The sequence below is a fragment of the Podarcis bocagei genome (genome assembly GCF_964188305.1).
Source record: "Podarcis bocagei genome assembly, chromosome: 17".
Lineage (NCBI taxonomy): Eukaryota > Metazoa > Chordata > Lepidosauria > Squamata > Lacertidae > Podarcis > Podarcis bocagei.
In genome coordinates this window covers 22,551,164-22,579,041 of record NC_138143.1, presented here as the reverse complement: position 1 = coordinate 22,579,041, position 27,878 = coordinate 22,551,164, and the positions used below count along the sequence as shown (strand labels likewise).

The window sequence follows — 27,878 nt, the reverse complement described above, 5'->3', positions numbered from 1 at the left end:
GAAAACTGCTGCCATGCATTGTAGACAATACTGAACTAGATGGACCACTGGTCTGATTTGGTACAGGGCAGCTAGCTACAGTATGTTCCTAAGCACATTGATTTGAATGGGGCTACTCTGAGTATGAGGGACACAGGTGGCGCTGTGGGTTAAACCACAGAGCCTAGGACTTGCCAATCAGAAGGTCAGCGGTTCGAATCCCCGCAATGGGGTGAGCTCCTGTTGCTCTGTCCCTGCTCCTGCCAACCTAGCAGTTTGAAAGCACGTCAAAGTGCAAGTAGATAAATAGGTACAGCTCCGGCAGGAAGGTAAACAGCATTTCCGTGCACTGCTCTGGTTTTCCAAAAGCGGCTTAGTCATGCTGGCCACATGACCCGGAAGCTCTACGCCGGCTCTCCCGGCCAATAAAGTGAGATGAGCGCCACAACCCCAGAGTCGGTCACGACTGGACCTAATGGTCAGGGGTCCTTTTACCTTTACCTTTACTCTGAGTATGACTTTGTTGTATCCAACTCATACGAATCAGTCACATACAAATGCTATAATGTGAATCATGATAAGCTGATTTTAAAGAATGGAGAGTGCATTTTTGGTTAAGGTGTACATGGTATTCAAGGTGTCAGGGACTGGAACCAAGACGAAGAGGTATAGTGGAGATTGCTTCCCCTTCTCCTGTAGCTGACAGGGTGGAGGGAGGCCAGTTTGAATTACAGCCGAGCTATGAGGGAGATAAACGAGGCAGAGACTGGCCAGCTGCCAAGTTACGAAGTGTTAGAAGAAGAAGCACGGGGTGGGGTGGGGAGATAACCCAGACAGCTGACACTTCATTAGACAGCATAGATGATCCGCCGTCTCCTAGAATTGCTGGGGAAGAGGGAGGAACTCCATCATGGGGAAAGGACTGGATTCTTTGTCTTCTCCTGTAATGACTGAATAAATCGTAAGCAAGACATTTCTTGGTCCTCCTTGATTCTGGAAACCAGGGGGGGGGGGGAGAGAATTCCTCAAGCCTGACTGCAGGTATGCATAGTCGTGTTGAGCAAGCCTATTATTCTATTTTGCTGTGGATTATCATTGAGGTGTACATTTAATTTGTAAAAGGTCAGTCCACTTGGGATTGCTAGTGTCAGGAGTCCAGGTTCCCAGCTTGATAACACAGTAAGCGTAGGTAATTAAAAAGGAGGATTTATTGCAAAAAACAAACAGATAGCTCCGGACGGCTCTAATGCAGCCTCTGGCATTATCACGCAAGATGACCCTTCTGAAGACCGCTTCCGTTGTCTACAGAAGATATTGAACTTTCGCCCCTTACATCTCTTGTTTTGTTTCCTATCTAGCAGCCCTCCCATCTGTTGACTCTTCAGACTTATTGGATTAGCTCCAGCCTCTTCTTGCTCTGGTAGACTGTCTCCGAGCCTGTTCAAGCCTCCTGAGAGCTTTGGCTGTGTTCCAGCCTGCTCACAGTCATTCCCTCTGCAACCGGCATTCTCAGGGGTGGGGGAGCAGCACTGTGCACTGACTACTGTTCAGCCTGTGTCAGATCTAACCCTCTCTGTTCTGCAGCAGGCTGTAAAGTTCCACTAGGAGCTGGATCATTCCTGACAGCTAGTAGCTGCTATACCGGGAGCACCAGCATAAGAGAGCCATGAGCTTATGAAAAGAGGAAGTGCTGATGTAGCAACATTGACTGCCCTACCTCCAAGCATCTATGGTCACTCCACTTCTGCCACCGGTCAAGTGATGTCTTCCCATTGGCCACACAGATGATGCCTTCCCATTAGCCATGCAGGAAATGGACACATCATTGCATGGTGTCTCCAGGGCCATGTCTACCCTTCCCACTTCACAGATAATACAAAAGGAGAGAGGCAGCCAGAAGCAGCTGACAGCACTTTCCCCATCTCAGGCTATTATGGTGTAGCATAATGGATGGGGAACCTTTGGCAATTCAGTTGCTGCTGGGTTACCATTCCTATCATCTCTAACTGTTGCCTGTGCTGTCTGGGCCTTATGGGAACTGGAGTCCAGCAACATTGGTGGGTGTACTAGAGGTTACCGCCCACACACTTCTGCTGCGCTACTCTGCTAGTGTGGTGGCACCTCGGTAAAACCACTTCTTACTGTTTGTAGCAGAGTTCTCCCCAGAGGCAGAGGACAAGAACAGGAGCCATACTCAAATTCAAATTCTTCAGTCAATAGCTTCTTTATTGCTTGACTGGTTGCACAAGCATTTCCGCTACTATTATATACAAGCTATTTGCATTCCTTCTTTATCTCTCCAGCATGGTATAATCTCAGTCCAGTGATTAACAATCCTGAGACAGCAAAACTCACAGTATCAGCAGCACTCATTGTCTTACTTCCAACCTTGTTGTCAGCGTGCGTGCTGACAGTGTGTGTGTGTGCTTTCCTCGTGCAGGAATTGCAGCCTGCAACTTCCTCCCTTTATTTGCACCTCTAGCTGACACCAGTCAAGCCTAGAGTGCCACTCCTACACACTAAAAAAAAATTCTGGAACCCTCTTTAAAGCTTCCAGGAACTTTTATTTGCTTCTTAAAGAAAGTTTTCTAACAAGATGGGCACCAAAGCCCTGGTGTAGCAGACAGAAAGGCAGCAACTGGCACCTAAACTTGAGGTGTTTCCACAGTATCAAATAATCTAGGGAAATTCCACCAGTTTTCAAAAATGCATACTACATCAGAATGCGTTGTAGCTTTACTATGCATGTATGTTATTGCAAACCCTAAAAACCATGTTAATTCGAAACCAAAACCAAACCCCAGAAAACCAAAACCAAACTCAAAACTATACCTCTTTTATGATGAATGAAGAAAACTCAAGTTTAAAACTTTGAGAACCTTGAACTAAGTCCACTTTATGGTTTGCCCTGTAGTAGGAGATAATGATAGTTTTCATTTCCATTGTAACCACAAGCCTTTTATTTCAGCATTCACAACAGGTTTTCTGTTTGAACTCTTTAAAGTTGAATGAACACTGGCAAAAGACATCTTAGCAAAACAAAGTGCTTTCAAAATGCACAATTTATTCATCCAATAAATATGCATTACAGCGTATGAAATATTGGCAAGCACGGGTTTCATAATATTGTCTGATGACAAATAAACAAGATAAATTCAAAATTATATCTGAATACATTTTGATAGGTGTGTTTTGTACTTGCATCATTATCGGTCAGGCAAAAGTAGAATTCCACTTTCGTGGGGTTTTTTCATTGAAGTCTGCTTCTGTTGCAAAATCATATGAAAGGCCTATTCAGTGATAATTAAGGCTGAATGGTATGCATACTTGTCTGGGAGTAAGGCCCATTGAACACAGTGAAATGTACTTCTGAGACAAGAGGGGCTGGCTTGTGCTGGGCATAGTGCATACATCTACCTGAAGACCATACAAATTCTATCTTAACAGGACCAGACTCGAAATAGTATCCATCGGTACACGGGTACTTGTTTCAATTACCGTCTTGAGTTTCCTTTAGGTGTCCTGTTTTACAATTTTGCCGGTATGTTTTCACTGATATTAATGGGCATGATTAACAGGTCCAATAATTCCAGTGGGTTCTGTTCTGAGCAGAACTTTGTTGGATGCAATGCCCAGCATGCATAACATCTCAATAATTAAGCATTTATGCATAATGACGTAAGAAGCACCCTGCTGAACCAGAGGTCTATATTGCGTTCTGTTCTTACAGTGACCAACCAGGTGCCTATCAGAAACTCACAAATATGGCATAACTGAAATAGCAGTTATGTGATCCCCAGCAACACTTCTAGTGTATTAATCTAACATTAAGCTGATTTATACAAAAAATATAATTCACCTGTGAGGACACTTTTCTTTTAAGCAAGCAAGCAAATAAACCATATCAGTATTAGCTGCACTGTAGAAAATGAAATTGGAGAGATGGAACATATAGGGCAGGCCGGACATAAAAAACAAATATTTTTGTTTTGAAAACAAATTTTAAAACGGGGATGCTCTGACTACTGCAGGCAAAATGGGATGAGCTGGCTACACTTTGGATGTGTAAAAAAGCCTACGTTTTGTTTCAGAATTCTCACTCAAACTTTGTTACTGATTTGTTTCCACATCTGCGGGGCCCAGAGAATCCCAAAGTGTGGAAATGAACACGCCTGTTCACAAAACATTTTAATGCAATGCACTGCACCCTCCCCTGCCCTTCCAGCAATCCCATTTCCTGTTCTCTCTGTGCTGTGTATGTTTGGGAAACAGTACAGTGGCAATTTGTCTTTGCGGCAAGCAGTGCTTGAAGGCCTTTCACAGGCAAGTGAAAGCAGGACTCTGTCAGCTCACCCAGCTTATATGTTCCTATACAGTGCTTACAAATGTATATTTGAAAAATATAGAACAAATCGTTTATAAATGCACACAGCTGTAGCATTTTCTGTAGTATATACACAGAAACATTGTGTTCTTTTAGGCAAATGTTGCTTTAATGCCCTTAGACAGACTAAGAAATGGAATGTAGTATCAAGTTGCCACAAGGATGTGGCAGGCCAGTAGCTTTTTGAGATCAAAAGACGGAGGAGAAAGGAATGGGATAATTCAGTGTGCTAACACAATGTGTGTGGCTATCGCCTACTAATATTTCTGTATCCCTTAATGTGAATCTCTGCAATTAGGGCAGTTAGTCTATGCACACATGAGTGGTTTTTGGGCAGCAAGGTGACACCCCCCCCTTGTCTTTCATCCAATCCCATGCCTGCACTCCCCCCAACTCCTATTCACGAAACCCGTCGTTTGTGCACGTGCAATGGCTGTTTCAAATGTACACACCAGCTTAACTGTGGAGTGAATGTGGTTTACCTTTTTCAGATTGGATGGAAGCATTTCTTCAGTTACTACAGGACAGATATGGATTATGGCTAACTTCATGTGTATACAGTTTCAATGACCAATAGTAACTGGTAGTCCACTGGAGACAGATTACCGTAAATGGTAATGAACACATGTCTTGGCATTGTCCGGTTGCTCCTGTAAGCAGCCCTTCAGGGGTTGCAGAAAGAAGGCACAAGTCAGCCTGTTTTTATTATTTATCCTTTAAACATTTGCAGAGGGAAATGAGTGGAACACAAGTAACAGATCGGATCCCTGGTTCATCCCGCGCACAAGCTGTGTGTAGAATTGGGTCATCAGTGAAGCAAAAAGGGTCACGCTGAAACTCTGCAAGGATTAACTTTGGGGAGAGATTTGCAGAATATTTGGACTTTGACCTTGAGGAATTAGTTGTATCTATTTCTGAATATACTTCATAATAGTGTGGGGGCGTAGCAGGGCCTGGTGGTGAAACGGCTTTTGCATTTGTGGTTCACACTGTTAGTGTGTGTTTGTTTTCTTACAAGGATTTGTGATGCTTTATTTAAAAAAAAAAACATTCAGAAGTCTCATGGTTTCTTTTTAGAAACCCGAACGTTGTAATTAATAGCAAATTACTGTTATTTAACTTAAACTTCCAATAAGAAATGCTCTTGTTTATATAAATAGCACCATGTTTCCACCCAATTATGATTATTATTACGTAAACGGGACTACATATACAACAAATGTAAATGACCTCAAGAAAGCAATTTTCTTGAATAATGCAACACTGAGGTTTTATTTGCTTGACAGTTTAAGGTGTATAATCCGAATGAAGTAACAGCTTTCCTTTTGTTACTCGCCTCTTTAAAGCAACCTAACACCCTTCCTTTCAAGGGGGTGGGAACCGATTTGCAACAGAATCGTAGTCCCGTCTACTCAAAAGTAACCCCTACTGAACTCCGTTGGGCTTTCTCCCAGGCAAGCAGGGTTAGGATTGCAGCCACACGATTCCTCCCAAACGGCCTTTAACTCCAGGAAACCGGACCACCTGACCTGAACTATCATCTCTCTCAAACGATTTCTCCCTCGCGCACGAAGTTTCCAATTTTTTAAAAAAAAACCGTCTGGGAGGTTGCACCGCGTGTCCTCAAAGACGTGAGGGCAGCTGCAAGGAGGAGGAGGAGGAAAGGAGCTCTCGCAAAATTCACAGAAGAGGGCGGAGAGAAGGCGGGGTGCAAAGCGAGAAGGCACCCAACCGGCTGCTTCGCTCGCTCGCGTTTGAAAGCGTGCGTGCTTCTCCGAGGGAAAACACGGGCGCACAAGATTCTCGCCTTCTTGCAAACGCGGGGCGTGCGCGTGTAGCTCTGTGTGTGTTTGGCACAAGAGGTGGGGAGGGGGAGAGAAAGGGGGAGGTCCTTTCTGGGCTGGTACAGCGAGATAACGGGGAGTGACGTCACCGTCCCTGCCAATCTCTCCCCCCCCCACTCCGCCCCACACAGCGCACCGTTGCTGCCCGGCGCGCTCCGGCGTTGCGCGTGTGCGCCTTCTTCGCTGCTCGCGTCCCCCGTCCGTCTGTGGTCCAGCCAGGCGCGCAAGGGCGAGAGGCTCAGCCATTCTCCACCCGCTTCCCACTCGCCTAAAAACAGCCGGGCTCTGCAACAAGCTTCTCCCAACACTGCTGGGGGGGGGGGCGCACTCAAATCCTGTGATCTGCACAGCATAAGAGGATTTAGCAATAATATATATTATGTCCTCTCTCTATATATATATCACCTAGAGAGAGAGAGAGGAAGGAAAGGAGATGGGGAGCATCCCTCTTACTTGGTCCCTCAGCAAGCAAGCGCAGCCATCGCCTCTTCCCAGAGGAATCCTCTAAAAGGGTCTTTATTTCCCCCCCCCCTTTCCTCTTTCTGCTGGTTTTTTTTTTTTTTTTTAAGGTTGGGGGGAATCTCTCGCCTGTTCTGTTTCCATCCCTCTCCAACATCCGAGCCATCTCCAACTTGCCCTTTTTGGGTCTGCATTGCACTTTGGGGAATTTTTCCTCTTCTTCTTTTTCCTTCTTTTTTCCCCTCCTTGGAGAAGGAGGAGGAGGAGGAGAGTGGATCCGGTTTTTCTATTTGTAGCTAAAGAATGGACTAAATTAAGAGGGGCAAAAGGGAGGGGGAGGGAGGAGGGAGCAAGAGGAGAAAGGAGGAGGGTGAAGCGGAGAGCAGAGAGAGAGAGAGCGAGAGAGAGAGCCCGGGAGCAACAGAAGCAGCAGCAAGAAAAAGAAGGCAGAAGAGAGCGGACAAACAGCAGCAAGAAGCCGGCCAGGGAGACCGGGCAGCCCGGGGAGTTCCGCCGGCTTCCCCGCTCCCTGGATGCCGCCGGCCCCTCGGACTCCCATCCACTTCCCCGCTTTGGACGGTCCGTGAGAGGGCGGCGAGAGACCCCCGGGCGCTTGGGGGCGTCGCGGGAGGGGAAGGAGGGACTCGGCTGGCAGCCGCTCGCTCGGCTTTGGATTAAATCGGCCTCCCGGGAGACGAGCGGCAGCAGCAGCAGCGCGGGGAAAGAGGAGCAGAGGTGGCCGTGGCGGCAGCAGCAGCAGCAAGAGGAAGGAAGAAGGCGAAAGGGAGAGGAAGGGAGCCCTGCCAAGAAGCAGCGCCCGGCAAGGAGGGCTTGGCTGGCGGCGGGGGCAGCGGCGGCGCTGCTGCTGCTGCGAGGGGAGCCGACGGGGAGCCAGCATGACCAGGTAATTCTCCCCGCTGCTGCTGCTCCTGACCCATTTCTTTCTTCCAGCCCCTGCTCTGGAAATCCGGTGTGGTGTGTGTGTTTGCGCGCTCGTGCGCGCGCGTGCATGATGTGTGCATGAGAGACAGCCATGTGCATTTCTCAGCTACTCTTCTCTCTCTCCCCCCCCCTCCAGTAGCCCCGGGGTCTAATCTCCAGACAGGAGAGCTGACAATAAGGGGAATCTGAAGGCGGTGGGGTGGGAAGAAGGCTGGGCTGGTGCGTGCCAGGATTGGTGTCCAGGGGAAAAGAGAGAGGTCCGTCCGTTTGCTTGGGAGGGAGAGATGGAGGCGTGCGGTGCTGCCTGCCGACGGAAGGCTAGTTGTTGTTGTTGTTGTTGATGATGATGATGATGGCCGAGTTAGCTCGTTTGTCCTGAGTGGTGTTTATCGCAGTGGGAAGATAAGAACAGAAATCAAAGGCGAGGGGAGATGCCGTCCGAAGTGCGCTGAGATTGGGGAACCGCCTGCGCGCGTGTGACGGGGAGGGGGGTAGGTTGGGAACAACCCCTGGGATGCCCAGATAACACCCCCTCTTTCTTCTTCATAGGGTTCCTAAGTAAACGCATATGCTAAAGCAGGAAGTATGTAATAATAATAACAACAACAACAATAATAATATCTTTAAAGCAACCAAGACAAGGACTTTTGACAGAGGCATGGCAAGGTTTACAAGGGCACTCCCATGTTTTCTTTGAGGGAAACTTATTTTCCACAATACTTCCATCCAGCCTTCTGAGTTGCTCCCTAATGCTTGTGAAGGTTTTTTATTTTTGTTTTGCCCTCTTCCCCAAGCCGCCGTCAATGACTAGCTGCCCCACAAGTCATAACCTTTATACGTAACCTTTCCCCCAATCGCCTCTTCCGCTAGTGTTAGTTCTGTTTCTCCACAGGTTATTTTGGAAGAGGTCAGTGTCGCCAGCATTCGTCCCTTCAGGGTTTTGCATATTTTATAATCCACTGGGAAGTGCATTTCTCATCAAGTTTCTTTGTGCCTGCCTAAAAATTATTTTCCTGGTGTGGTTCATGTAAAGTGTTCACCCCAGCAGAGTGCAGCACCAAGATTTTATGTTCCTTCAGAATCTATGAGGTTCAGATGAGTCGTTGCATTGAGTTTTCATGGTGTGTTTTGTGTTGGTTCCTGTGATATTTTTGCTTGGAAAATAGTGTCAAAAGTTCTATTGCGACAGATGATAGTGACTTTTTGTCATTTTCTTTCACCCTCCTGACATGCATACCCACAACATGAAAAACAGAAAGAGAATTATGACGGGGGGGGGGGCTCCCCTCTTTGGCGGTAGAATTTTATTACAAAAAGTGGTTTTGTTCATTTTGAAATAAGGACTACACACTACAACAGAGTAACATAAACAACAGAAATCAAATATTTCATCCTCTGAATACAAATCAGTCACATATATGTCTGCTTTTAAGGGACACTGATGATTTGCTTCATCAAAATGTCCTTAAATTAGTTCTCCTGAGACCTACTGTATGGCTTCGGTATTTTTCAAATGTGAAATTGATAGTCTGGTCAGTGTCTTAAGTTCAGCTGTCAAATTCTGCTCTGTTAAATTGCTATAAACATCAGATGTGTTCCCTACAAGGCATGTTTCAGTACTAGGTTCTGTAGCTCTTGCAAAGAGAAGGGAGACAGATAATTAGATACCTTTTCATATAATAATACTTGTGGAGGTATGGTAGGATATTTATAGGTATTTTCAATTCAGAATGATACATGCTTTGTGTACATGGTTTAGTGAAACAGACGATCTCTGCTTTTAAGATGGCACTAAGAAATCCATTGTGATTTATATGTGCTTTGGTAGGAATGACACTTAAAAAGGGAAATGCAGGTTTTAGATTTCAAGCAGTTGTGTTTAAAAATACATTTTCAACTGTCTCAACATTTTGCTACTTGGTGAATTACAGTGACATTGGTTAAACATTCTATTGTGGCTTTTATATAACTCAAATATTCTCAAGCAGCAATAGGACAATGGTTTGCGTGTGGGTAGATACATTTTCTTTTTAAAAAAATAATCTGTGAAGTATTTGACAATAGCTCTGACTTTGTGATTAGAAACACAAGGTACTCTCCAATTTTGTTTAAAAAAACCACCTGCAGTTCCCACACTGTATTGGCAATGGCACTAGAACTTCGCAAGCAAAAAAGTAGGGATCACCCCATTGTCTGCTGCTGTGAGTGGTAAGCCACTAGGGGCCTGTATAAACTGCTCTTACGCAGCAAATACCATTGTACGGAACACTCTCCTCTTTTTCTTTTCTTTTTTGCTAGAAAGACATTTTTGTGTCGATTTCATAAAGACTTACCTATGATTTATTACCAAAGGGTTAGGCTAATGTTGTTGGAATGAGTGATAATTTTTGTGCTGTTCCCCACTGGCAAGTCTTATAAGGAGCTTTGATGCTTCCCTTTCTACCTTAATGGTTGAGGGACGTTGCTGTCTGAAAGGTGGTCATCGCGAGCTTTTTGACGTCTGGATTCATTTCATCTTCAGTTCCAAATTTAACACTATTAGCCGATATAAGAAGGACCCGGGTTTGGGGTGGGAGAGTTAGCAGTGCGAGGGGTAGCTCTAAGATCCTATATCAGGTTTAGAAATGCCACTGCTCACCTAATACTAAAATAAGAAAGGGGGGGGGGAGGAAAGATGGTGATTACTCTGAAAATGTTGTGGGTGCAGGTTGATGGTGTAATTAGACTACAGTAATGATTGCCAGAATCCTAAAGTTGTGCTTGAAATCTAGTCAGCGCTTATAGGATATGGGCTGAAGATGCGCCACTCATTGTTCTCAGAGGTTTGAAATCGACCAACCATGGCATTCCTGATAGACATTAGGCTGTAAGGTCAAGTATTCCTTTGTTGATTTTCACTTTTTCAAATTGACAAGGCAGACAATTTGTGCCGAGGAACAGCTGAAAGATTTGCATATTGAATTCCTTTCAAAATGAACATGATTTATCAAGCTAAGAGGCAATTCTATTTTTGAAAGGATTTACCAAAGCTAAATCAGAAGATTTTAGGATGGCGTGAGGAAAGCACAACTCTCGTGCTGTGTTTGTGTGTGGATAATTTTAGTATAAAATTAGGTGTGCTAATAAGTGAGCTATTGTATGGGAGATCAGTTTCTTGGGAACCTGGTTTTAACAAATTTTGAGTGCATTTACAGTGGATAGTAATATATTTGCCATAGAATTACTTTATAATTCTGTCTAGACATTCATTATAGGTGGTTCAGTTGTTAGACTTGTAATTCAACACTTTATACATTTTTACTGATATTTCTTGAGCATTAGGAGACTAGGTTACACTGTATTGTACTGTCTCTGTTGTCTTATTAATTCTTCTGGTGTAAAATGTAACACACTTTACAACTGGAAGCAAACTCGGTAGTTCACGTAGTTTGGGGAGTGTGTGGCTGTTATCTTAATTTATTTGGGATAGGTTTTCAAGGAACCTGCTTATGGATATTTAATAGCAAGTGAGAGCCCAAAGGAGAAACAGTTCTTAAAATATTCCTTCATATACTATTAGTGATTTGCCAAGTGGGAGCAAAGGGGGAGGAATTATTTTTCTCTGTGATCTGCTACGTTGAGAGCTCCTGTACAGCACATCTACTGAGGAAATCTGATGATGTAGAAGAAGATTGCTTGAGAGTTCTTTGCCTGTAAATTCCTTTCCAACAAGCCTCACTTGTTGTTTAAGCTGCAGTGCATTCATAGGAGTTCTGTGTCTAGCACAGACTCAGCGGAAGATACATTCATCTGAACCACATTGTCTCCCTGATAATGTCACTCAGCTGTGACTGAACACTGGCATCTCTTATTAGATTATCAATCATGCACATCAGAAATATTTTTTGGTAAATGCACAATGTTGCAAATGCTGTTCAAAGAAGAATCACAAAGCCATATTTGTAGGAAAATAAAGCAATAAAAGATTATTGCTCACTTTTTTTAAAAAAAGCAGCTTTTAATACTTTTATCTTTGTTGTTAGTTAGTTAGTTAGTTAGTTTGTTTGTTTTTTAAAAAATCTTTGTTATGTTTAATGAAAGGCCCACATATAAATTAATCTATGTTATATCCACATTTATCTAATGCAACCTCTGCTCTGAGGCAAGGTGGGATATTTCTCCTCAGTCCTTCTTGGAAACCTCTAAGAAAAGGTTCCACAACTTAACGAGGCAACTTACAAAACTGTCTTTGTAGCTAAATGCCCCATGTTGTATTTCAGGTTTTTAAAAAAGGTATTTGAGATGTTCTCATATCTCTCCTATCATGTTTTGCATGCAACAGCATAAGTATGCATCAACATGTATAATTATGCAAGAAAAACATGATTTTAAATAAGTACACTCACATGGATATGACACTTGCGTGATAAAATTTGAAGCAATTTAATAAAATTAAAATTATTGAGATCCCTTCTTGAGAGATTGCATGTGTTCATGTACTTCTAGAATACAACAGCACTCTAAACGAGCAATACTTTTAAATTAGTTTATTAAAAATGATAATATTCTTGCTTTAAAAGGACAATTCTTTTTTATTTAGATAAGACCACACACACATTTCCATTGCACTTATGTTAGGCATACCTAGGGTTTTTATACTGAAACTGCTAATGAATATTTAAATATAGGAATTTTGATGGGTAGAAAATGATGTTGGTTTGCAAACAATGAAAATACATGTCCTTTAAACAGCAACCCAGAAAACACTTATCTCACATGGTTAAAGTTGCTGGGTGCACAATTCCTCCATAAATAATATATTGAATGTATTGTATGAAATAGAGCAAGAAAATGTGGCAATCCCCAGGTTGTTTTCTTCAATGTTCTTGGAACCATGTTTCAAATTTAGTAAGTGGTGTGTATAATATGATTTTGTAGATGGTCAAACCTACAAGCTTCTCACGCTAGCTGATGCCTGGGTGCCATGACAATGAGATTTCCGAGATAAGCAAAGAACTGGTTTCCAGGCTTGTGCGAGACTTTTCATATTTCTTTTGCATATTGATTATTGTCTGGTCTCTGCTTATTTCTTACAATTTAGCTCGGATCTGTTATTGCTTCTTGAATGAGCTACATGAATACTCGCCTTTCTTAACCTGGAGATGTTGTCAGTGGATTTGGAAGGGGGAAAAACTGGAGAAATTGCAGAGAAATCAGCAGGATTTAAAGGCATTTCACAGGGCACGTTGTAACCCAATGTTAAAATGCTTGCTCTGATTAAGTCCAGTTTCAAAGGGCAGTTTCGTGTTTTTGGCTTGGAATGTTCACTTTAACAATTTCAGAAGATAAATATTAACTATAAAAAGAAAACCACACAATTTTGATTTAAAGGCAGTTGTTAAAATGGAAGTTTATTGGTTTCATTTATTTTTTTTAAATTGTTCGAATGGCAGAATGTATCTTTGAAAGCTGCTTAACTGTTGTCCACTGCAGCTGTCCTTCCCTGAAAGATTAGGTTTCAGGAGCAGTGATGGATGTTGAATGCCTGTAGCCAGTTGTGGGGTTTGCTCTAAGGTCAACGGTACTGATGGAAGATAGGAATTTACAGCCTTCTGTCTCAATGCCAGCTCAACCAGTAGCATTTCTCAGAGGGGAAAAAATTAGACTAGACACATGCAATGCTGAGCTAATATTCCAGTCAACTTCAGAAATCCATTCACTTTGTGAGCAAAAAGAGAGTGTAGAGTTGTGGATATTAGAAGCACAGCTATTACCTGAATTTCTTTTCCCCTTCCATATAAGCTGAGTGAACATCATTAAGCTTCATAGAGATTTAATGGGTGTTATTTTAATCATAGTTCTGAGTTTCAGATTTTTGTGATTCCTCTAAAATTGTATGTTTCTGGACTGTTGGTGCTTTTAATCCTGCAGTTAAAAAAAATCACTTTGTAAAACAGCGTTATTGCAATCTCCTGAAAAGGAGCCCTTCAAAAACTCACCATGACTAAATACGGAGTGATTTGTAGTAGATATTTAGACCAGATATATATTTTAGTTTCCTTTTCTTGAAATGTCAGTGTAAATGTAGAAAAGACCCTACGGCTATTAAAAGCATCTTCTTTTTTGTAGAAATTGGAGCTGAAAGAATATTTCTTTTAGCAAATTGTGGGAATTATTAAATGCAAACACCTCTGTATTAAGAAGTCTCATGACATTCAAATTAACCACTATATACCTCTGATGTAGACCAATCTGGCATATTGTGGGTCCTTAAAAATGGCAGTTGTATTCCACCATTTTAATTTCCCACAAAGGCCCAGTAATTTGCAAGATGGCTCCAACAAGTCAAGGTCAGTGTCAGAAGTGGACTGTCGTATGGTCCTGGAAGCTATATAAGGATGCTGGGCGCTGACACCATCCCTCCATCCATGTTTGCTGTCATTGCAACAACATCTCCAAAAATGAACACCATTCTTTCCTCTCTGTGGATTAATGGCAAATAGTCCATACACTCAGACGTGACTTCAGAGAGGTCTGAATCTGTTCCTTGCTGCAGTCGACCCGAAATGTTAAGATTAAAATTTGTTTCTATCGTCTCCTTAGCTATATCTTGAGTCTGTTTCTTGCAGAATGGCAAATAATGTTGGGAACTGTATTTTGTGAGTGTAAATAGGTCTATATTGATGCAGTTACAGTGGTGCCCCGCAAGACGAATGCCTCGCAAGACGAAAAACTCGCTAGACGAAAGAGTTTTCCGTTTTGGAGGTGCTTCGCAAAACAAATCTCCTATGGGCTTGCTTCGCAAGATGAAAATGTCTTGCGAGTTCCTGCTGGTTTTTTCCCTCCCCCCCTTTTTCTAAGCCGCTAAGCCACTTATTAGCTGATCCGATAAGCCGCTAAAAGCCGCTAATAGCGCTAATCCGCTAATCCGTCAATGGGCTTGCTTCGCAAGACGAAAAAACCGCTAGACGAAGAGAATCACAGAACGGATTCTTTTCGTCTTGCGAGGCACCACTGTATCTTGCGAGGCATCACTGTGCACAACACTTTACTGCACAAGAAAAGTTCCTTATATCACTTAAGAGTCAGAACAATATATACTTACACATTTGCTTAGTTGACATAACCACCCTAGGCATCAGAGAGAACACTGTGAGAATACTATCCTGGACTAGATGGGGCCTTTGGTTTTATGCAGGAGCATTCTTATGTTCTTAACCTTTTTGATATGTCAACCAGTTGACAAGTTATCTTTTTTTTTTCTGGACTGTGACATCAAGGATCTAGAAGTCTCTGTTTTTCTATTCTACCCTACATTTCCTCCTATTATTCCTGCCATAGTTGTAGCCTCATGATAATTAGAAACATATTGGAAGTTAGTCCGTGGAGGTGTAATTATTCCTTGTGCATTTTAACCAACTTTACCTTTTGGGGTCATTTTGGCATGTGCTGTAATAGTTATCAGGGCGGTTCACAATGACCCAAATGACCAAACAGCTCTTGATGAGTTCACCTAATTCCCTCAAAATGGCCTGGTTTGTGATTTGGGCTCCTTGTATGCTGAGTACAGAAGTCAGTTTAAGTTGATTTTGATCCAGATTTCCACTAGTGATTTTGATATATTTGTTTCATAGGTTTAAGGTAAAATAGGGGACAGGCACGTTTTGAAAATATTTTCTCTCTTTCAGTAAGCATCCCCTTGATGATTTGGGTGTGTGCTAAAGGAGGCAAAGTGTGTGTGCACTAGGAGTGTGCCCCATACCTCACATTTATCCCAGACTTTGTGTTAGGGTTGTGGGAACACTCCACAGTGAGTCTGGTTGCTGCCCCAATCTGCTGCCACTAGCCCTTGCCTTGAAATGGTTTTCGACTAGACTTCTGGATAGATAATTATTTTCCTTCCATGAATCAAAGTTTTAAAAATGTTACACTGGAAACATGATGAGGTGATTTTTTTACTTTCCTTAAATGGACACAGTTGGGAGAGCCTGCTGGAGGTACTGCACATGGAGGAAGGGGTTAATTTCTTTTATGGATACAAATCTCCCCATGTATGAGATAAACGAACAGGTGCATGGTCAGCCAAGCCAGTTGCTATGTGAATGGCCCAGTGCTGTCTATATAAGTGATGAAGGCGTGTCAGCTTGTTAGTTGGTCAGTGAGTCTGTCCATGAGTTGGAGTGTGTGTAATGTCTTGAATTGCTGGAGCAGCAGTACTTTCTACTTGTATATATCTGTATCTATACCTGCAAAACCTACAAGCTGTATGTCTATATTAGTGTCTGGAACTGTATTACTGAAGCCTTATCTTTTGTAGCAGCAAACCATTTTGGGCATTAAGCTGCCTCTGTGTTGTGACTGGAACTGGGGGCAACTTCTGCTACATGGGTATCTCGCCTTAGAACCAAGTTTATGAGTGTAAATCTTTAGACCATTTCTCAAATGAACTACATCTATAGATCGTTTCAACTTTCAACGCACACATTATACATAGCTATGTTGGCCTATTTGAAAACATCCCCAAACCACAGATTGTTCATACTTTTATTAGTGTTTTTTAATAAGTGGGCTTTATTATCTACCCCCACTCTGCTGCTGTCTTATATGTGATATACTTTCTTCCTTTATTTATCCCATACTGTTTTTGATTTAATCTTATCAGGAATGTCAAGTTTGCTCTTTCTTTCTTTCCTAATTTTCCTGGAGGCCATTTGCCAGGTGTCAGAGATGTTCACTGTGATCTCTCTAGCACCTTTAATTGAAAGGACAAGGCTGCTGAATCTCTGAACAAAGGTTTCCCTTGTCTTCAAAATGTTAATTAATGATTGACATAAAAGGTTGCAACAGGAACCAGCCATTTTAGATATATAGCAGTGTCTTCTGGTTTCTCCATCATTTTAGTGGTAGCCTTAAGTGGAGTCTAATCTGTTGTCAGCAAGAGGGGAAAGACGTGGGCACTAAGAGTTCAGTCTTTGATGCTCTCTGAGCAAAGGGGAAAAGAGGATTGAATAGTTTGGAAGTTGTAAGGGTAAACGTGTAGAAGATGATTCAGAGCTGGTGGAGCTCTACGTGCTACAATAGCTTTGGGAAATACTGGTATTGAAATGGCGCTTGGTGCAGCAAATATGTAATGTGATGTCATACTGTTACGTACAAGCATCTCTAAACATCTGTCTATACACATCTGGGAAACTTGATTGGGCCATAGTTCCAGGAAGTGTGAACATGTGCTTTCAACGATACATGCATACATGTGAATGACACCTATACATTACATATTTGCTGCAGGAAACATTGATGTTTCCAATGCTGATTGTAATGTGTACAGCTGCTTTAGGTTCTTGAAAGATTCATATTGCCCTTGAAATTTCACCTTAATGAATTCTTGACTTATCTGATTCGGGTTTCACAGTGTGTTAGGAGGGTGGGCTTGACCATATTTGCTTGATATATAATCGTTACAACATTATAGCAGTGTGATCCTTCCAACTTTAAAACACAATCCTTACAACGCTATAAGATGGGTCACTATTGTTGTCCCATATTTTGTTTTTGTTTTTTATTATAATTATTTAATATTTGCCTCTCCTGCCCAAGAACTTCTAGAGTGGCTTATAGTTATTCAGACAAGAAAGGGCTAACATGCATTGGATTGTGGTGTTGACCACTGACACTACACCATCTAGGAATATGGTGCAAGATTGGACCAGGGTTGGAGAACCATTTTTAGTCTGGGAGAGCTGTCATTGCAACAACATCTCCAAGAACTGCATTGGTGAAAGGGCCAGAGGCAATACGTTCACATTTTTTTACCTCTGTATGTTATGCTAGTTTCCACACACACACACACACACACACACACACACACACCTATCCTCCATCCAGACAAGAAAGAGACATTATCAGAGATCAATGACATATTCCATTCATGGAAAAACACTCAAGGAGAGTGTGAAACAAGACCGATGAGGGGTTCCTCATGCATGCTTTAGACCAGGGATGTCCAACTGGTCGATCGCGATCGACTGGTTGATCCCCAGGAGGTTTTGATAGGTCACGGCCACTCATGGGCTCCTTTTCCTTTGCAGCTGCAAAAGAGCATCCAGCCTCGTCCCGTCCTCCATTCTTGCATGATCGCTAGAATGGAAGGCACAGTTTTCATTGCTAGGCTGAATGTTTCCTTAGCAATCTTTCAGTGAGCTACTTTCCCCCCTTCCCCTGTGATAAAGTGCAACAACTTTGACCTGAACCCCCCCCCCAAAAAAAGGGGTAGATCACTGCCAGTTTTTAATTCCATATCGCAGTCTCTTGGGAATTGGATGTCCCCAAAATTCTATTGCTACAAACTTTATTGGTTACATTTTAATGCAAAGAAATGAAAGATGGGGAACCTTAGGCTCAGGGTCCAAATGTGGCTTTATCTTGCCCTCAAGACTCCTCCCCAGGCCCCACCCGCTCACACATCCTCTTCAGATCTTCTTCCCACCCTTCTCCACAAATGTTTCTGCCTGGCTGGAATATGGAGAGGCTTTTCTAAACAACAAACAAACAAACAAACAAACAAACACGTTATTATAACTTATTGTAGACATAAGGTTTAAACCTCAGGATTCAAAATTTAAGAAGGAATTCCTTTGGTGTATGACAAAGCAGAATATAGTAGCTACTTAGGGACAGACCATGTGTGTTCTGTTCTTTTCTATAACACCCATGAACAACTGAAGCTGAGCTTCCCTTTTTCATGACATAAATATAAATTGGAATATGAAGTTCTCTCCCACTTTTGCTAAACCACTTTCAGTATTTCTTACAGAACATCTTTTTTTTTAAAAAAATATCTTTTAATGCCTTGTTTTTTGAAGTGGTGATTCTTGGGTAACCATTGCTATGTCACATAAACACTAGGCAAAAATGGCATTTTGGTGTTTCTTTAAAGTACATTTGAATCTGGGTGCACTCATACTATTTCTGGGTATTCTGTGTTATCGCCTGGCACATTTTGGAAGAGGCTGCCAAAACATGCATTTATACAGATAATATAAATTTAATCAGAATAAAAGAAAGCATTTTCACAGACACTGCTATATAGTTAGCATAGATCATGATTGTTTTATCACATCATTTAACTAGTATCCCAGCAGAACTCAACAAAAAGCCCCTTTATGTCTGCCATTATTTGTCTTTGGGTATATTTGCAGACTACAGAAGTGCCTCATTAGAAATATTTATCTGGAAAGAACATGAAATATTTGTTGCACTGAAAATATATTCAGAAATTTAATTACATTATTATGACCCTGTAGATCCCAGTGAATTAAACAAACAATGGGCTGGATTTACCTTTTGCATTCGCCAATTAGGTGGGTGTGCAATATCATCATGGACTAAAATGCTACAGTAGCCTTGTATGTTCTTTCGTACGTGTGGTTATACATAAGTGTCCCGTAAAGAGTTTTGCAATACAGTTAGCTTTTCTTCTGTTTAGTTTGCTTCTTTGGCTGGATGTTAAATGTAAGCTACGAATGTCTCCCTCCCAACAGCATGTACTGGTTTACTACAAGACTAAAAAGCTGAGGAGTTGCCTCTTTTCCCTCTGAAGTTGCCTTGAATTAATTGCTTTATCAAATAATTCATCAAGCGTCCTAACAGAGTTAAGTAAAATGCCTTTTATACTTGCTTCTCTAAATACGAGAGATGAGAGGGACACTCCCATCAGCTCTGCTGAGAGACCAGCTCCCTTTCTTCATCCCAGCTGGTCATTTTAAAAAAACCCTCTGTAGCTCTAAGAACCAACGCCTGAGTTTGCTCTTTTCTTCCTTCCTCCCCATCACTTTTCTTTTGCATTGCCCCTCTTAAATTGTGGGCCTGAGGGTGTGAGCTGCCTTGTTTTTTCATTTATCCGTAAGCTGCTCTGGGAGCGTTTTTGGCTTACAAGCAGGTTAAAAATGCTTTAAATAAATAAAATGGACTTATGTGGCAAGCCTATTGATGTTTCCTCAGAAGCAAGTTCCACTGAGATCAGTGGGTCATACTTCCAAATAAGTGGGTGCAGGATGCTTAATTTCTTATAATTTGTCCTAGAATTGTGACATCTGTGCTGCACTGCACGCCATCCTTACAAATTGGCCTCAAAATAGTTCACAAAAAGATTTTTATTAGGCTGCTTCCCTGCCTACATAACTTTGTTACTTACTTGTGGAACATTGATAAGCCTGAAAAATGTGGGAGAACTTTCTAGAAGCTCTTCCACCTGGTTGCCAGGAGATGGATTAGTTTCCCTTTGTCAAAGGGGAGCAATGAATTGTGGGTGACTAGGTGGGTGCCTAAGCCTTTAATGGAAAAGAAGGAATTACTACAGGGAATTCTGTCTTCTACACAACTTTTAAAGGTGCTCTTCAAGGTACAGAAGCCCTGTCCTCTTTTTCTGCTGATCAACTTGAGTGAGTTGGTATTTACAAGCTGCAAAGTTCTTGCTGAATGATTAAAATGTGTGACTTTAAAATGAGTGACATGTGTTTCGAATCAGCAGGACCTATTGTGGCCAATTTTGACAGAATTAAAGCATTGTTGTTTCACATTTGTAGGAAGCATGGCTTAATGGTTGTAGTGCTGGTTTGAAGATGATTTCCTATTCTTCAGGCACCACTTATTAATCGTTATGACTGGGAAAATTTCTGCTTTTCCACATCAAACCACCTCACAAGAAAACCCTTAACATCGGCACGGAACCCAAGAATGTTCCAGATCATGTTGCGCCATCTACTAGGCCATATGCTCTTGTGAACTTATCCCAGACAGGCTGAGATCATGTGATCTTTTATAGGCTCTGCAGTCCCTTATAGCTGTGCATGACATGATGGGTAAGCTGCAAGTCACAGACTCTTTTCAATCGATAAACTTATAGGGAATCCCAAGGTTCCTCGAGTATGCTTCGAAAACCCCTGGTTCAAGTTGTTCCAGGTGAACTCTAGCAGCACAATCTGGGTTCAATTTGGAGTTTTAATTTTCATCATCTGAAAAATAAAGGTTACAGCACATTTCTGACAATACACTTCTGTGTATACCTTAAGAGTATAAAACCCCAGGATTAGATATTATGATGGCAATGAGAGGCTGATGCATTTGTAACCTATTTTCATCAAGAAAGCACTCTTATTCTAGTTCAGGGGTCTGCAACCTTTAAGACAAAAAGAGCCACTTGGACCTGTTTCCGAAGGGAAAAAAAACTGGGAGCCGCAAAACCATTGCGACATTTAAAACAAATATATCTCTGGAGCCACGATCTGACAGTGGGCGGGAAGGTGACGTCGGGACGGTGCGTGACTAACGCACGCACCGCCCCCATGCGACGTCACAGCCAGTACAGCACCCGCCACAGTGGGGAGTGTCGGGGCGCACAATGCGCCTCCTCCCCTCGCTAGTATCTGCCCCGGAGCCACGGCAAAGGTGTAAAAGAGCCACATGCGGCTCCGGAGCCACGGGTTGCAGACCCCTGTTCTAGTTGTTCTCTTGACTTTACTAGGACTGTTTTGAAAATAACTGTCTTCATGGGATGTATTCCTGAAAATATGGGATCAGAATTTTTTTTTTTAAGTTCTCAGTAGCGTAATTATAACCAGCTCCCAGTTGCTATTTCCATAAAAATGTTTGATTATATTGATTTTCCCCCCACACCTGTCACTGTTCTCAACTCATTTCTGTGCATGTCGTTGATGAACATGAAACGTGTAATGATTAGAAATTAAAACTGTGCGTTTTTATAAAAGAAAAACCCAACAACCTGAAACTAAGCAAATTCTGCTTGCATATATAACCATCAAGATCTAGAAACTGCATCATTTACCTAATGATAAATTATGTCCATTTAAATAGGTACCAGTCCTGCTTTCCTGCTAGACTGGTAGGCCAAGGAGATGGAGCACAAGTCGAAAGCCACTTTTCTTTATGTATATCCACGACCAACACTTCTACTTTTTTCCACTGAATATTTCGATTCTGCCTCAAGTTTGACAAAACTACCTAATAGTTTTGCATATGTGGAAATACATTCAAGTGCATTTTTAAGTTGGCACCACATGGAGGGTTTCTCCCATCTGCCCATCTACACCCTGTCTTTTAATAAAAGTTTGACTTTTATAAATGCAATTCGACGTTGCTTGCTATTTCACACTTGCTTTTGTATATGAAATCTTTTGCACTTACTTTTGCTTCCCATATATCTAGCTCTCTTTGTCTTGTATTATGTTTACCTAAATACTATGTCCGTGTGTGTGTGTGTGTGTGTGTGTGTGTGTGTGTGGTGTATCTGGATAACTGGGAAGGTAAATGATAAAAAAATTGTGTTTTTTCTAGAGCAGTGATAGGGAAACATTGGCTCTGCAGATGTTGGACTATAACTTCTAATGTTCCTCATCATTGGCCATTCTAGCTGGAACTGATTGGAGTTTGACAGCATCTAAAAAGTCAAAGGTTCCTTATCCCTCTTTCAGAATGTTACAGTTGTCTTCCTAATACTTGGAATTTATCGTTTTAGTCTTTCATGTAACTCCTTATTCATGTTACTGGCAATTTCCTTTATTACTTGCATGAAGGACATCATAGCGCCAGTTGCCACTAGCCTTGTGTTTGACTTCTTTTTGTTGTTCTGTTTTTATGACTACAAAAATACACTTCTCCCAGCAGTCAGAGTTTTGGCAGAGACTGGAATGATTTCTCAAGGCACTTCTCTCTCTTTAGGTAAATTAAGGCAGTCAATGAGCTCTGGGAATTGCATGATCAATGTGTATACTTTTACACAACGTTTCTCATTGTTGAGTACTCAAATAAATTTAGAGACTATACTTGAAAGCACAAGTAAGATCAAAATAAATATTTAACACTTGTCTGTATTCAATGTACATTATAGGTCTCAGAAGTCTTAAGAATGCTTTTCATTATTGCCTTTTATCTGTCATGCAGTTTGAATTGTTTTACTGGACACCAGTAAATTAGGAAATAGATACAAGTAAATTACAAGTTGCATTTATTTCCACCTGTCAAAATAATTCACTAAAGGAAAAATAGAATGTGGCTTTGGAAAAACATTGCCATCTAGAGAACAGTTTTTGCCAAATTAGTGTATGTAAATCATTTTATCAGGATAACATACCTTAAAAGGTTGAAAGGTATGCAATTATAGCTGACTGGAAAATTATGAAATGAATGCCTGGTTGAATTCATAAATTTAAATTGAATATTCCATATTGAGGAGGCCTTAACTAATACTGTCATCTTGACTAGCTGTTGCATTCTCCTTACATTTGAATCAGATGCCAGAACAGAAGAACAAATCATATTTCAAAGTAGAGAATTGTAATGGCAGGCTTTTGAATGATTTCCCCAGCTAAAATTCACCTCTAAGCACTTTCCTTTGAAATTTGTAGTTCTCTTTCCTCTTTTGCATCATGTGAGCATTACTCAGATCTCAAAATGCTCCCTGAATAGAATGTCCAAACTACTCTTTAAAATACATTTTAAGTTTAAAAAAAAACAGTTTGGGAATTTTGTGTTAACAAAAATGAAATGTTGCTGGTGCATACCAGCAAACTTAGTCACCTCACAGCTCAACCCTAACTATAGATCATTTATGAACAAGTTTAAAAGTACAGGTCCCATACCAGTCTGGGGGGGTGGGGAACGACACTCCATTTCTATATCCTTCCACCGAGAGAACAGTTCATTTATTCCTACTTCCTGCTTCTTGTTATATGCAGGTTCTGCTATAAGAACCTAATTCGTTCCTGAATATTTGTTTGTAAGGCAAGCATTCATATAGCCATCTGAACATTTCCTTTGGGGTTTTTTTAGTGGGGAAATTCCAATGCATTTGATACCCAGAACAGGTTCACCATGAAATGATTTTTAAAAACCTAGAAAGCATAGATAACTTCATTGTAGGACTTTGAAGGATGGTAGACTGGAAGATAAACATTCACCTGTCTCTCCCCCCCCCCATGTTGATTTTACTTGTTCCGAAGCTCAGTCCCAGAACACAAATGGTCCCCTTAAAGAAGAATAGCCAGATTGACTTCCTCTTCCTCCTCACCCCCTTCCTCCTTCATTTCTGCCAAGATGATTCAAAGCACTTAGGAATTATTATTGACCCAGTCTGAACACAGCTCCTTCCCCAATTATGGAAAGAGAGAGTGGGACAGGCACTTCCCTTGATCTGGACACTATGCTTCTTTTGATCCAGCCAAAAATAGAATTCACTTTTTTTTTTTTGTTGCTGCATCACACCATTGACTCATGTTAAGTTTGTGGTCCACTAAGACCCCCTAGATCCTTTTCACATTGACTACTAAAAAGCCAGGTTTCCCCCATCTTACATTTGTGCAGCTGGTTCTTCCTGTCTAAGTGCAGAACCTTACATTTGTCCCTGTTGAAATTCATTTCGTTGGCTTGTGCCCAGTTCTCCAATCTGTTAAGGTCATTTTGAATCCCGATTCCATCTTTTGTGGCATTAGCTGCCTGTCCCAGTATAGTGTCATCTACAGATTTGATGAGCACCCTCTCAATTCCTTCGTCCAAGTTGTTTATAATGATGTTGAACAACTTCTTGGTAGTGGCGCCCACCCTATGAAATCCCCTCCTATCAGATATCAAGGAAATAAACAACTATCTCACTTTTAGAAGACATCTGAAGGCAGCCCTGTGTAGGGAAGTTTTTAATGGTTGATGTTTTATTGTGTTTTTAAAATTCTGTTGGGAGCAGCCCAGAGTGACTGGGGAAACCCAGCCAGAGGGGCGGGGTATAAATAATAAATTATTATTATTATTATTATTATTATTATTATTATTATTACATCTAAAATGTTTTAAATATGGCTATATGCTACCATTAATCAGGACAAGAAATGTTGTAAGCCAGGCTTGCCAATCTCTGTTCAGATACATCATTTTCAAACATTGTAGTATTCAATTAGAATTGATGTTTTCAGAAAGAAGGAAGAATCGTGAATGTCTAAATCCAAAATGTTGTAGAGTGATTTAGCCTAATGTTTAAGAGTGTGAGTTGGGAAGTTGCCAGTTGAAATCTCATCATAACCATGAACTAGTGGCCTCAGGCAAGCTGCTTTCTGAGCCTTGCACCCCTCCGATATATCTTTAGGGGATAATAATACTGGCCTGTCTCATAGGGTTATTATAAGGATTACTGAAATAATGTTTGTGGAGTACTTGAACATTTGTAATGTTTTACATAAATACTAAGCATTATTGTTCAGAACATCACATAACTAAAGGGAATAAAATATATATTAGATAATAATACAAATACAAACAAAGAATAAAAGATAGATTTCCATAATTCAGTAGTGTTCAGAGTGCTGTTAATGATTCATTCCTTTTAGTAAGTACCAAGTTAAAACATTATGAACAGAGAGTAAAATTGATGTGAATTGAAATGTAGGTCTTAGGAGTTACCCCTCTCTTTCTTATGAGAGTATATTGAGTATATTTAGTTACTTGGTAGAAAATTCAAGCTGTAGTCTTAGTTTAGTTACATATGTTAAGTTTTTAACTAAGTTTGTAACTATTCAGTACATGAACTGTTTCAAGTCTCTCTCTTTCGCAATGGAGAAAACCCCCTTTGCTTTTAATTATTATTTTTTAAAACGTGTTTAATTATTCATTGTCCAGAGAACTCAGATTATGGCATGATAAATAAATATGGGATAAATATTTTTCATTTTGGAATAAATATTTTCCATTTTGATAGTAAAGATGATTTCTTTTTTGGTTTAAAATAATAAATAATATTTAAACAATTGACCCAACACTCCACCATCAAATTAGAATAATGGAAAAAGTTTTCTGATTAGTAGATTCTGCCTAGCATTCTGTTAAAGACGTAAAACTACTTATGGTTGTTAAAACATGTATACTGGCAAATGATGGTGGTGGAGGAGGAGACAGTTTGCCCACTGATATTTGAATTGTATGGGAGAATATAGAGCATAACAGATTTGTCCAAATTAGTGAACTATAGCAGATTGATTAATGGGCAAAATGCTAATAAGTTTACTGAAAGAGATATTGATCATACGTTTTCTTCTCTTAATATAGTTTTCTCTTCCTTGTTACATTTTTGTATATCATCCAAATAAGAGTGTCCCAAACTTGGGTCTTCAGCTGTTTTTGCACTACAGCACCCATCATCCCTGACTAGAAGAAGAAGTTTGGATTTGATATCCCACTTTATCACTACCCAAAGGAGTCTCAAAGCTGCTAACATTCTCCTTTCCCTTCCTCCCGCACAACAAACACTCTGTGAGGTGAGTGGGGCTGAGAGACTTCAAAGAAGTGTGACTGGCCCAAGGTCACCCAGCAGCTGCATGTGGAGGAGCAGGGAATTGAACCCAGTTCACCAGATTATGAGTCCACCGCTCTTAACCACTACACCACACTGGCTCCCTACTGTAGCACCGGTCCTGCTAGCTAAGGATATTGAGAGTTGTAGTCCAACACCAGCTAGAGACCCAAGTTTGGGAAACTCTGATCTAAATGTTGATTTTGGAACTGTCTATAATTGGTTTAAAGCATAATAGAAACTTTTAAAAATAAACTTTAAGACATTTTCAACCCCTCTGATGACTGTTAAAGCTTTGAACCCAGTACATTTCTCAGCTAAGATTTGGGATGTGTTAAAGAGAATTTCTTTTTTAAAAAAAAGAAAAAAGAGAAGAAGACGCCAGAAACATTGCATACAACAATGTTAAGATTATTTATATTTTATCAAAAAATTACTATCATTATTTGACTCTATAGGACCTAGGATAGAAAGCTTAAGGAAGAGTTATTTTGACAAGATAACTTCTAGCGCTGTGGTCTGATGAGGCTGTCACAAAAGCTCAGAGTCATACAGCATCACGATGGCTTCAGCAAAGCATGGAGGAGCCTCAGTTCCATGAAAAGCAGCTCTCATTTAAAACATTTAGGTCCCATTTAAAACAAGAGCAAAATGAATGAAAAAAAGTTTTAAAAATAGCAATAAAGTGTTTGAAATTTTAAAAAAAATGCTTATTTAGCTCCCTGTGGTATGTTCTTGTAGCCTTATTGGAGTTCACCGATTGGGTCTGCGTTGCTCCGTGACAGGAGGAAGGAAGTCAAAATGACACCGAGTTGGTTCAAAGAAAGAGTTTATTCTGCTCTCCGGATAGCAGAAGGCACTTGCGTGGTGAGTCCACAGCAAGTCCAAAGAAATGACAAGTTTCATGCAGTATATATACCCTCCAGGCACCCTCTCCCTTCTTCCAACCACGTCAGCTTGTATACGTAGGTTGACATCACATATGTTCCTGCTCCGGCACTCTTAACCATAAAAGGGATTTCCTTCCTGCACTCCTGACCATAAAAGGATATTCCTGTTCCTACTCCTATCTTGGAGCAAGAGGTCACTACTTCCGAGAACATGCTCTGGCGTTAGTCCCAGACTTGGGTCTCTGCGTCATTTGTGGTCAGGACCTAAGATATGTCTGTGTCTGTTCTACTGGTAAAGTCAAGGCCAGTCTTGACGTCAAACTGATAAGGGAGAGAGCTGTGTTCTTGTTTTGCATTTGCTCAACGGCTAAAGTTTATGCATTTTAGCTAAGGAGAAATGGGGATTTTGGTGCAGTTTAAAAACTGCCTGCACAGTCAGTTTTGGGTTTGGGAAACCCATTCCTTCATTCCCTACTCTTCTTTTGGACAGCCTTTTGGCTCGTCCCAAGGTACTGGACGGTATTCTCGTGTCAGTGCTGTAATCTGGGGCCGAATCATTTGTAACATCATTTTATGCATCATATTTGCAGGCATTGCGTTAAGCAGGGTGTACAGGAGCAGAAAAGAAGCAAGATTAGTCCATTAACATCATTACAAGTCCTCTAAGCCACCCAAGGTTCAGAAGCCACTGAGTCAACCAAGACATGTCCCATCCGTTCCAGGTTGGGACAGGAACATGGGCTAGTTTCTCTCTTTCTGTTGCCAGGTGTCGAATAGCTACACCATGGTCAGAGATGTTAAAGCCACAGGCTCCTTCTGTCAAATTTAACGCAGCCCAAAATCCGGCAGAAGCCAAAATCGGGGCCATAACTGAGGACTCATTCCAAGGCACAGGGAGGAGGGGTACTCCTCCCAAAGCATCTGTAGGTCACAGAGTGCGAGAGGTCCCGGGTGCAGACCGTGCAATTGGTTCGGTTTTGCAGAATAGGCTTCCATTTCTGCGTGTTGTGGGCACCCCATTCTCTTATTAGCCTTAAGTGGTTACCTCAAGT

At 41.3% G+C, this 27,878-nt stretch overlaps 1 protein-coding gene across 28 annotated transcripts in view; it reads left to right on the top strand.

The window, feature by feature from the left end:
- Positions 1-27,878, top strand: part of PTPRD (protein tyrosine phosphatase receptor type D) — a 1,185,728-nt gene that overhangs the window by 788,632 nt on the left and 369,218 nt on the right. Inside the window, exon 1 of one of the 28 annotated variants that reach the window (XM_081176043.1) lies at positions 7,046-7,570. The exons of the other annotated variants lie outside the window; for them this stretch is intronic. The gene's annotated coding sequence lies outside the window, so the exon portion shown is untranslated. Of the gene's footprint in view, positions 1-7,045; positions 7,571-27,878 lie in introns of those variants that run through there. 28 annotated transcript variants of the gene reach the window in all.